Source organism: Coenobita brevimanus, chromosome 24 (assembly GCF_032717465.1).
Source record: "Coenobita brevimanus isolate Jiangsu-jjx chromosome 24, ASM3271746v2, whole genome shotgun sequence".
Classification (NCBI taxonomy): domain Eukaryota; kingdom Metazoa; phylum Arthropoda; class Malacostraca; order Decapoda; family Coenobitidae; genus Coenobita; species Coenobita brevimanus.
The window spans coordinates 36,394,475-36,405,819 of NC_136977.1; positions in this window are offsets into that span (position 1 = coordinate 36,394,475).

An 11,345-nucleotide genomic window follows, 5' to 3' on the forward strand; every position below is an offset into this window, starting at 1 on the left:
ATTGTGAACTAGTCACGGCTCATAGCATCCGCTTGAAGGGTATTTGCGAACTATTTTATTTGAGTATGTCTGTGTAAATGCATTTTCGAGCGAAATCGCTAAATTTGCAACTTCCACAATTGTACTCAAAAGTGATTGGGAGACACATCCAGTTATTTCCAAAACTGAGAATACATTTCTTAGGGTGAAAAAAAAAAAAAATTTCGGAAACATGTAACAAGAAACCGATAGGCGCTAAAAGAGAGTTGGCATCTGGGGGTTTAAGAAGAGCAAGTTTCAATTGACTTTGGGGTCACCGAAAGAAGCCAGAAAACTCAAATAACTATTCTTTTTTAATTACATCTTCCCTATTGGTAGGATATAAAAAAAAATCAGTGAATTCTCTAGTTACACCATAAGCAACATTTCCTTAGTTAAAATCTCTCAAAACTAAGATACCTCGTGAGAAGGAGTATTGGTGAGCATTTGACTCTCATCTATAGATATAGAGGAGAAAGGATAAACAATGTCGCAATACCTGGATCATGTAATTAATCACCATTAATAGCTTTATTCTTCCTCTCCTCATATAGTGCATGACTACAAAAAAAGAAACGATTAAGGAGAAATGAATGAAATATATTGCTATCGTTTGGAGATTTTTTGGATTTTTTCTTTAGGAAGGTCATTTGTGACTTTTTTCATTTCTTGTGGTAACTTCAGATGAAACAAAATGGTCGTTGTGTTGTTACGGTAAAAGGATAAGTTTAGTAATAGTTTCAAACTATTATGCGTGTGCGTTTTAAAAACCGCATAATGGAGGGCGAAAAGCACTAAATATGCAGCTTCTACAAATGTGCTCCAAATCAGGTGGGAAACACTCCCAATTGTATCAAAAAATCAGAAAACATATGTGGTGAGAGAGAATCTTCAATTTCGAGAAAGAAGAAAATCAGTAATAAGCATAAATGAGGTAACACGGAGGATGGCTTTGGTTGAAAGGAAAATAAGGGTGATGTTTTCGGATTTTAACCTCAAAGAGTCTCGTTTATTTAAAGACGTATTTATAACTTGGAAATATAGAGATAAAGCGGATTATTAATATTATTATTTTTTTTTATAACGAATTCAAAGTGACAACTTGAGCCTCCTGACAAAATTTAAGTAATGGAATATTTTCCGAGCATAGTAAATATTTACGATAGGTAAAAAATCGTGTAAGAACAATGTCTTGGTATTAATTATCAGATACATATTACAAGAGAGAAGTAAGTTCAGAGCCAAACTGACATATACAATTTATAAGCATTACTTGGTTGGCCATATAGTCAGTTTTATTGTTCATGATGGGTCTAAAAAAAATAAGGTGACCGGAGCCTCGACATGAACAGTTGTGTCTCTCGTTTTGAGATTAACTGGAGTTTTCATTTTAGATGAATATGTAATTTTTTAAATTTCATCTAAGCCGTGACGTCATGGCTATAAAGTAATTCCAATTGTCACTTAGCTACGGTAGATAGCATCCGCTTTTGGTGTAGTTCAAAATTGTTTTACTGGGGTGATCGTTTTATAAACTTATTTTTGGTTGAAATCGAAGAAAATGCAACGTCTACAAATGTACTCAGAAGTCATCGCGAAACAAACGCAAAAACTGTCGAAACTCGTAAGACATTTTTGATGGTAAAAAAAAAATCACAGGAAACATATGACAAGAAATTAATTGACATTTGAAGATAGCTAGCATCTGTGGGTTGAAGAAGAATAAGTTTCAATTGACGTGGGGGTCACCGAAACAAGAGATTGATTGATTGATTATAATAGAAACTGGAAGCGCAACTGCCAGGGTCATATGCCGCCGGACAACAACTTGGCAAATAAATAGTGCATAATTGATATAAAGTTAATAAGTTTTACTAGAAATAAAACACTGAAAATAAAAGAATAGTTAAAAGAAAAAACAAGTACTTAAAGTGAAAGGAGGCCCGCCTCCTGAAGAAAACCAAAAACATCAGAAAAATCGCTATAGTCTCTACCAAGCATCGAGGAGAGACAGTAGGCACCATCTACCCCTCTATGCCTATGGAGGAATCTCTGACGCAGGTCCCCCAAACTTGGACACTCGACCAGCAAGTGACGGACAGTAAGGGGAACAAAGAAATCATCACTACGATTGAGTCCCACCATTCATCAGGAACCCATGTGTAAGCCGAGAGTGCCCAATGCGAAGCCTAGCAAGAGCTACCTCCAATCGCCGAGGCATGGAAGGGAGAACCCTTGGCACAATCACTCTCTGGAAGACCTCTTTCAGCTTATTATGAGCAACACCATCCTAGCGTCTCTGCCAACACACATGAATTCTGTTCCGCAAGTGAGGTGTTAGATCAGATGCAGGAAGCGGATATTCTGCTGGGGACTTGAATAGCCGCAGCCTTGGCCAATGTATCTGCCGTCTCATTGCCCACTACACCAACATGAGCGGGAACCCAGCAAAAGTCCACTCTCTTCCCCCGACGACGAATGAGGAACAGCCACTTCAAAAGAGCTAAAACTAAGGGATGGGAAGAGTTAAAAGAGTCCAGGGCCAAAAGCGCCCCTTGAGAGTCGCTAAAAATAGTAAAATAATTGTCAGGGTGAACAAACACAAACTTCAAGGCTAAAATGATGGCTGACAACTCCGCAGTAATAACTGAGGCAACCAAAGGAAGACTACCTCCAATGCTAAAATTTGGAAATACCACTCCAAAACCAACATCTGATGCGGATTTAGAGCCATCAGTATAAAAAGGAAAAGAACCACCATGACTAGAAGCATGTTCTAAAAATAACCTTAAAAGACACTGAGGAGCGAAAAAATCCTTTGAGACAGCAAAGGGCCGGCAGAAAGTTACTCTGGGTAATATCCAAGGGGCAACCCTCGGGATCCGAACAGGACTGACAAGTACTGCCGACAAACCAAATCCCTCCATTATATCCTGAAACCTATAGCCAAACGGACGAAGCATGCGAGGATGTCTACTATAACACAAAAGACAAGACTGTTTCGTAGTACACTCACAGACAAGTGAGTCTGGAAGGCGACGAATCGGGAGCCAGCACCGTACTGCAACAAACTGATGCAGTAGATTTAAGGGAGGCACACCAGCTTCCACCAATAAGCTGGGAATTGGCGAGGACCGAAAAGCCCCAGTTGCAAGGCGAAGACCAGCATAATAGACAGCATCTAGAGTTTTTAGTCTTGATTCTGTGGCAGAGGAGTATACCTCACAGGCATATGACAGCTTGGAGGATACAAATACCTGAAACAAACGCAAGAGTGTCCTTCGATCAGCATCCCAAGAGGTATGGGACAGAACCCTCAATAGATTGAGAGCCTTCATAAATGATGTTTTAAGATTTGCCAAGTGTGAGACCCATGTCAAACGACAGTCAAACATCAGGCCCAAGAATTTCGTCTGTCACACAACGGAGTCTCCTGCTACGAAGCTTGAGATCAAGGTCCGGGTGTACCCCTCTCATACTACAGAAGTGCATAGCCACAGTCTTTGAAGGGGAAACCGAAAACCCTTGGAAGTGGCCAAGACAGAAATCCTGACCAAGGCAAGTTGCATACGCCGCTCAATAGCAGCCATGCGGAGCCAGAAAACCATATAGCTAAGTCATCCACATAAAAGGATGAGGATACCCCAGCAGGCACAGTGTCAATCATACCAATGATGGCCACTGCAAACAGAGAAACACTTAAGACACTCCCCTGTGGGACACCTTCCTCCTGGCATAGTGGCGCAGAGAGGGTAGAAACCACACGGACCCGAAATACACGATCAGTCAAGAAGTCTCCAAGCAACACAGGCAGGCGACCACGTAAACCAAAGGCATGAAGTTGTTGGAGGATGCCATGATGCCAGGCAGTGTCATCTTTCTCAAGGTCAAAAAACACAGCCACAAGACATTGCTTGAGGCAAAAGCTTCACAGATTGACGCCTCGAGCCTGATAAGGTTGTCTAAAGTGCACCGTAATTTACGGAAACCACTCTGCAACGGAGAGAGAAAGCAACCCTTCTCCAGAAACCACATAAGCCTGACATTAACCATCTTTTCTAAAAGCTTGCACACACATGATGTTAAAGTGATAGGGCGATAGTTGGAGACTTGGGAATGGTCTCAACCAGGCTTGGGAAAGGGGAGGACAATAACCAACTTCCACCTCCTCGGAATAGAGCACTCACTTCTAACCCTGTTAAAAAGGTCCAATAAAAACTGAAGTGAAGCAGTCGGTAGATGACGCAGCATAGCGTATGGAATATCATCAGGCCAAGGAGCAGTGTCACCACACTCTGAAAGGGCAGCACGCACCTCACGGAGACTGAAATCTAAATTATATAGCCCTCCGCCACGAGAGCGAAAGTCAAGACCCAGCCTCTCCTGATTCCTACAAAAGGTAACAATTGGCTGAGAAGGATCCTTTGTAGAGACAGCGTAAAACTGATTTGCAAAACTAGAGGCTACTGCATCTGGTGCAGACACAAGTTCTCCGTGAAGGCGCAATACCGGAGGGGAGGGGGGTGAGAATCTACCAGAAATCTTGCGCACCTTTTTCCACACCATAGACATTGAAGTTGAAGATGTAACTGTAGAAACATACGACCTCCACGAGTTACGGCGAGCATTCTTCGTGACACATCTATAGTGAGCACGTGCGTTTTTGCGAAAACTGTATTTTTAGGAAAACAACATTACGATTGGGAGAATACAGACAGGCAGCTGCTTTGTAAATTCCCTTTGCTATGGAGCAGTCATCATTCCACCATGGCACAGGTCTCCAGGAAAAAACACCAGAAGTCCGTGGGATGGAATGAACCCCTGCTGAGAAAATGGTCTCCGTAAAATAACATTCGGCGTCATCGAAAATTGAAAAATCACTAACCCTGCTGGCAAATACACATAGTTCCTCAAAGAGAGACCAATCAGCCCTGTCCAGACACCAGCGTGGCAGACGGGCTGCAGGAACAGAGCGAGTAGGCTGGGCCACTACAGGATTTATTTATTTTATTTTATTTTTTTTCATAATAATCATGGCGGCGCAACTGCCAGGGTTATATGCCGCCGTATAACAAAGAAGTAAAAAGCAAAAAACTAAAAATAGAGGATAAGGCACACAATAAAAAAGGAGAAATTCTAAATATCTTTAAGAAGTCCTGCCTCCTTCACAAAGGAGAGGGTTGCCCCTCCCAAGGCACAGGCATCCTCCCCAAGCACGGAGGAAAGATGATACACACCTCCATCCGTTTGGTGGTCAGAGAGGAACCGACGCCGCAAATCCTCAAGACTAGGACACTCCACCAACAGGTGCTGAACAGTCAAGGGAACCAGACAGTCATCACAGAATGGAGGAGGAGCCCTCTCCATTAAAAAACCGTGAGAGAAACGGGTGTGGCCAATGCGGAGGCGGCACAAAGCAGTCTCCCATTGACGAGGGAAGCCCTGGTAACTGAATGAGCCCACCTTCTGGCAAATCGAGCGCAACTTATTGGCACCCACAGCATCCCAATGCTCCTGCCAACAGCACCAAACTCTGAAGGCAATAAAGGAGCGCATATCTGCAGCAGGCAGACGATACAGAGGGGACTGTGCAAGAGGGGGACGAGCCGCTGCCGCCTTGGCCAGCTGATCAGCTCGTTCATTCCCTGCCACTCCTACATGAGCTGGAACCCAACAGAAATCTACACGACGTCCACGACGCCCTAAAAGGAAAAGCCACTCTAAAATGGATAAAACCAAAGGATGAGAGGGATTAAAAGACTCCATTGCAGAAAGAGCACTTCGTGAGTCACTAAAAACAGTAAAAGCAGTGTGGGGGAGAGTGAAGAGAATCTGAAGGGCAAATAAAATAGCAGTCAGCTCAGCCGTAAAAACAGAAGCAGTCACAGGGAGGCTCCCACCTCGACAGAAGGTGGGAAACACCACACCAAAGCCCACACCTGCATCAGACTTAGATCCATCAGTATAAACTGGTATGGAGTCCCCATGAGAAGAGGCATGCTCTAAAAACAGAGAAAATAAAACCTGAGAAGGAAGGGAGGCCTTCCTGGATGAGAAGAAACGACAAAATGTCACCCTGGGGAGAAGCCAGTAGCCCACCCTCGGGACACGGTGGGGAGTGATCGGCACAGAAGGAACAGAGAAGCTAGACATAATCGACTGCACCCTGAAACCAAAGGGCTTTGGAAAGGATGGCCGAGTGGCAAAAATAGGTGACCGAGAATCTTGAGAGGCCTTGAGAAAGGGCACGGAGTCTGGGAGACGAGATAAGCGATACCAACATCTCATCAAAAGGGAAGAGCGGAGCAAGTCTAGAGGAAGGACACCAGCATCAGCCAACAAACTCGAAATCGGGGAAGATCGGAATGCCCCAGTGGCGAGACGAACACCAGCATGATGTATGGAATCTAAAATACGAAGCCGGGCTTCTGAGGCAGAGGAATAAACTTCACATCCATAATGAAGTTTGGATACAATCAGAGACTGATGCAAGAGGAGGAGGGTCTTGCGATCAGCTCCCCAGTATGTGTGCGCTAAAACTTTCAAGAGACCCAATGCTCTGAGACACTCAGCTTTTGCGTACCTCAAGTGAGGGACCCAAGTCAACCGGCTGTCAAAAATCAGCCCTAAAAACCGGGTTTCCTTTAAACACGAAATACGACGCCCATCTAAAAAAAGGTTTGGGTCAGGGTGGACTCCACGAATGCGACAAAAATGCATGGCAACGGTCTTCTTGAAGGAAAATCGAAAACCTCGTTCATCAGCCCATCTAGAGACACGGTTGAGAGCCATCTGCATCCTCCTTTCTGCCATTGACATCCGTGAGGCAGTGACAGAGATTGATAAATCTTCAACATAGAGAGAGCCACGAACACCATCAGGGAGCACAGAAATAACGCTGTTAATTGCCACTGCGAAAAGGGTAACACTTAGTATGCTCCCTTGTGGCACACCATCCTCAAGGGGACGTGCAGTAGACAGCTCACTCCCGACTCGGACCCGAATAAAACGATTAGATAAAAACTCCCGGATAAAAGTGGGGAGTTGCCCACGGAGACCAAACTCATAAAGAGATTGCAATATACCATGACGCCAGGAAGTGTCGTATGCCTTCTCCAAATCAAAGAACACTGTGATATGATGCTGGTTAGTTGCAAAAGCCTGGCAGATGGAAGATTCTAAAGAAAGGAGAGCATCTGTGGTCGACCGCATCTTCCGAAACCCACACTGGACTGGAGACAAGTAACCACCCTTCTCTAAGTACCACATGAGCCGACTATTCACCATCTTTTTGAGGACCTTACAAAGGCAAGATGTCAGCGAGATAGGGCGATAATTAGTGGCCTGCAAGTGATCCTTACCCGGCTTAGGGATGGGGAGAACCACAGCAACACCCCATGAGGTCGAAAACCCACCATTGCACCAAATTCTGTTATACAGTGACAACAGAAAATGAAGGGCTGCATCAGGCAAGTGGTGTAAGAAGGCATATGGGACATCATCCAAGCCTGGAGACGAGTCACGACACTGCGACAATGCCATCTGAAGTTCAGAAGCAGAAAAAGCAACATTATATGACTCCTCCGCAGTAGATGGAAAACTAATGCCCAAAGATTTCAGGTGCCGTCGGCGGCGTGCCGACGGGGATGAGGTGTCCTTCCTAGAGACATTAGCAAAATGAGCTGCAAATATCTCGGCAACAGACGAAGAATGAGCCACCACCACACCTGCATGAGATAAAACAGGAGGAGAGGGAACAGGAAATTTCCCTGAAATCTTCCTCACCCGTTTCCACACTTTTGTGAGAGGAGTCTGTGAAGAAATTGAAGAAACAAATGATGCCCAAGACTTCCTCCTAGCCTCCTTCATAACCCGCCGGGCATGAGCTCGGGCTCTCCTATATGCCGCTAAGTAACCAGGGTCACCTCGGTGACGACGAAGTCGGGAGAAAGCAGCACGTTTAGCCCTAACAGCAGAAGCACACTCATCAGTCCACCAGGGAACTGGACGGCAAGGAAAGTGACCAGCTGTTCTCGGAATACTGTGCAGTGCCGCCGAGTGTAGTAAGTTTATGAAATACTCAATAGCAGCATCAGTGCTGACAAAATCCTCCACACATCGGTTCGGGGAACACAGCTCCTCAAAAACCGGCCAGACCGCCCTATCCAAGCGCCAGCGAGGAAGACGACGCCGAGGCGCACTCTGTGTCGATCTTAATAAAATAGGGAAGTGGTCACTGCCATGTAAGTCTGGTAACACAGCCCATGTAAAATTCAGGGCTATCCCTGCAGAGCACAGAGACAAATCAATAGAAGTAAAAATACCCGTTTGACTATGGAAGAAAGAACTTCACCAGAATTTAAAATGTACAGGTCCACATCCTCCACAATGGAGGCTAACATAGTACCTCTAGCATCAGCTGTGGAGCCACCCCACAGGGGATGATGACTGTTCATGTCACCCAGCAAGAAATAGGGTGAGGGAAGTGCACGAATAAGATTTTCAAGATCAACCCTCTCAATAGTGGCACTAGGAGGGAGGTACAAAGAGCACACAGTATAACGACAGGGAAGGAATATCTGGAGAGCAACAGCCTGCAGTGGAGTGTTAAGATTCACAGCAGTGAAAGGTATGTCACTGCGTACTAGAATAGCCACACCCCCACCATGACCTTGTCCAGGAAGAGGATCTGAATAAAAAACCTGGTAACCAGGTGGGCTGGGAGGCGCAGCATCACCAACCATTGTCTCTTGTAGGCAAACACACACAGGTGAATACTCAGCCAGAAACCAACGGAGTTCCTCCCAGTTGGCTCGTAAACCACGGCAGTTCCATTGAATAATATTAGCCATTAAAACTACTGAAATGAAAAGGGGCAGGGGAGAGGGACAAACAGAAAACCATAAAAAAATACTAAAAATATTAAAATGGAGGAACTATATACACAAAAGAAAGGGTCACTTAGTGGAAACCACTGAGCGACCCTGGGAGACAATCTTCTTGGGAATGCGGATACGCCCACTAAGGGGCTTGCCACGGGCAGCAGCATGGCTAGAACGAGGGCCTGGGGTCTGCGAAGTGTTGGGAGACTTCACAGACACCCGTCGCTGCCCAGCAGGAGAGGAAGAGCTACTCCGAACCCTGGCCGGGGCCCCCAGTGAACCAAGAGGTCGAGCAGGAGGGATTGGGGTCCTGGCCTCCAAACGTGGAGGGGGCAGGACAGGATCCTCAGAGGTAACCGGAGGAGGAACATCCGATTCCCCGGAGGAAGAGGCGCCAGACTGACCTGACACCCCAGAAGCCACCGAAGACCCAGAATCAGGGTCCGAGGGCTGTTGCACAGATGGACTAACTACAGAGGATGTGGACTCCACGACCGACACCTTGCTTGGAGGATCTTCAAGACTCAAAGACTCTGAAGAACCACGATGACGCTTAGCAAATGAAGAATGTACACTATGACTACTAGGGGATACCATAGATGTAGAGGTCGAGTCTTGAACTGTAGCGGCAACCGTCGCAAGTACGGGAGATTGTTGCACTGGCATGGTATCAACAGATGAAGGCATAGGAGCTGACACAACAGGAGGAACTCGAGTCTGCTGCTGGACAGGACGATGAGGACGGCTATGACCGGACAAAACTGACGCATAAGACACTCCGTTACGGAAAACAAATGACATGGCTCTACTCCTGGCCTCAGAAAAGCTTATTTTATCACGATTACGGATGAGAAGGATCTCCTTCTCCAAGCAAAACCGGGCACAGTCTTTATATGAAGCAGGATGTGCCTCGCCACAGTGCAAAACAACAAACTGGTCCAGGACAGTCCTGTCCTGCATGAGTGGATTCTCCACAACTGACACACACCACTGGGAGGCCCTGTTGCAAGCGACGACAGACTCGCCCAACATGCCCGTACATCTGACAGTGGTAGCAACGTCGTGGGTTTGGTACAAAAGGTTTGACCCTAAGGGACAACCAAGCCACCTTGATGGATGAAGGTAGAACATTACAGTCGAATGTCAGCAACAAGGATGGAGTTGGGGTAAGTACACCATCAACCTTCTTCCGAAACCTCTCCACTTTAACCACCCTGTGGACCTGGAGTTCTTCAAGGAGCTTCTCTTCACTGTAGCGGAGTAAGTCTTTTGAGAACACAACACCTCGACTCTGATTGAAAAAAGCATGAGGGACACAAGTAAATGGCGCATCCGGGTCCTTACACTGGGCAGCCAGCCGGGAACCCTCTTCAGGGGATGTAACCTCCACTAGTAGGCTACCATCCCCCTGAGGTGAAATCTTCGGCTCTCTCCCACAGATTGACATAATGCGCCGATGAACCATAAAAATATCTAAATTCCCAATAGGCTGACCATCCAAAGTACGAATGGTGTAGTACCTTGGGAAATCAACCCTCTCATAGACACCTGGCAGGACCTCACGGGCAAGTCCACAAGATGTTGTTGTCTGTTGCCGGCTCCTCTTCTTTGTAGTGGCCACTGACCGCCAACCACTGGAACCAGGCAGGTATGGTTCCAAGGTGGCAATGTGGGCCTCACTAGCCAGAGGCACATGAGGCGCACAGGAGGGAGACTCTGAAGGATGGTCAGGGACAGAACCAGGGTCGTCAGCTGATGAAATTTTTTTTGTGGCCATATTAGAAAAAAACTACCTTCATTCCCCCACCCCTCCACCCACCATGGAGCCCAACAAGGGGAGACCATATGCCAGGGAAAGCACCACTGGCGACCCCAGAGGTAGTGGGAAAGTATACGCAGGTAACCACCAAGGGACCCTGACAAGGGTGACTCCAGGACGATAGGAGCCACCAGGTCCCCCAGTGCCCGCTTGACCCTAAAGCCACTAGGTGACTAGCCTGGATGGTTAGCCAGTGACCAGCCGATTGACCTGGTCGGGCCCAACCAGGCCACCCGTCTAGCCAGAATAAGGGACCAAAGAGGTGTATTGCTAGTTGCAGGGCGCACCATGCAGCATCACTCAACCTCCAGGACTCCCGTCTCCCAGCATAACGGGACGCCACGCACGGCAAACACGTGGGGAGGCAACAGTCCCGCCCTAGATGGCAAATGGGCAGGGACTGACATCACCAGTAGGCCTCCTCTACCAGTGATGTAGGGGGTGCTTGGTCCACGACACTGACAAATGCCGAACCCTACAAAGGTAGGCATGCCTCCAAAGTAGGTGGCACTGCCAGCCATGCTTCAAGCCCCGCCACCACGTCAAGGTGACCCCCCTCAGCGGGGCCCACTACAGGATAATGGTCACTGCCATGTAGATCATCCAAAACCTCCCAAGAAAAATCA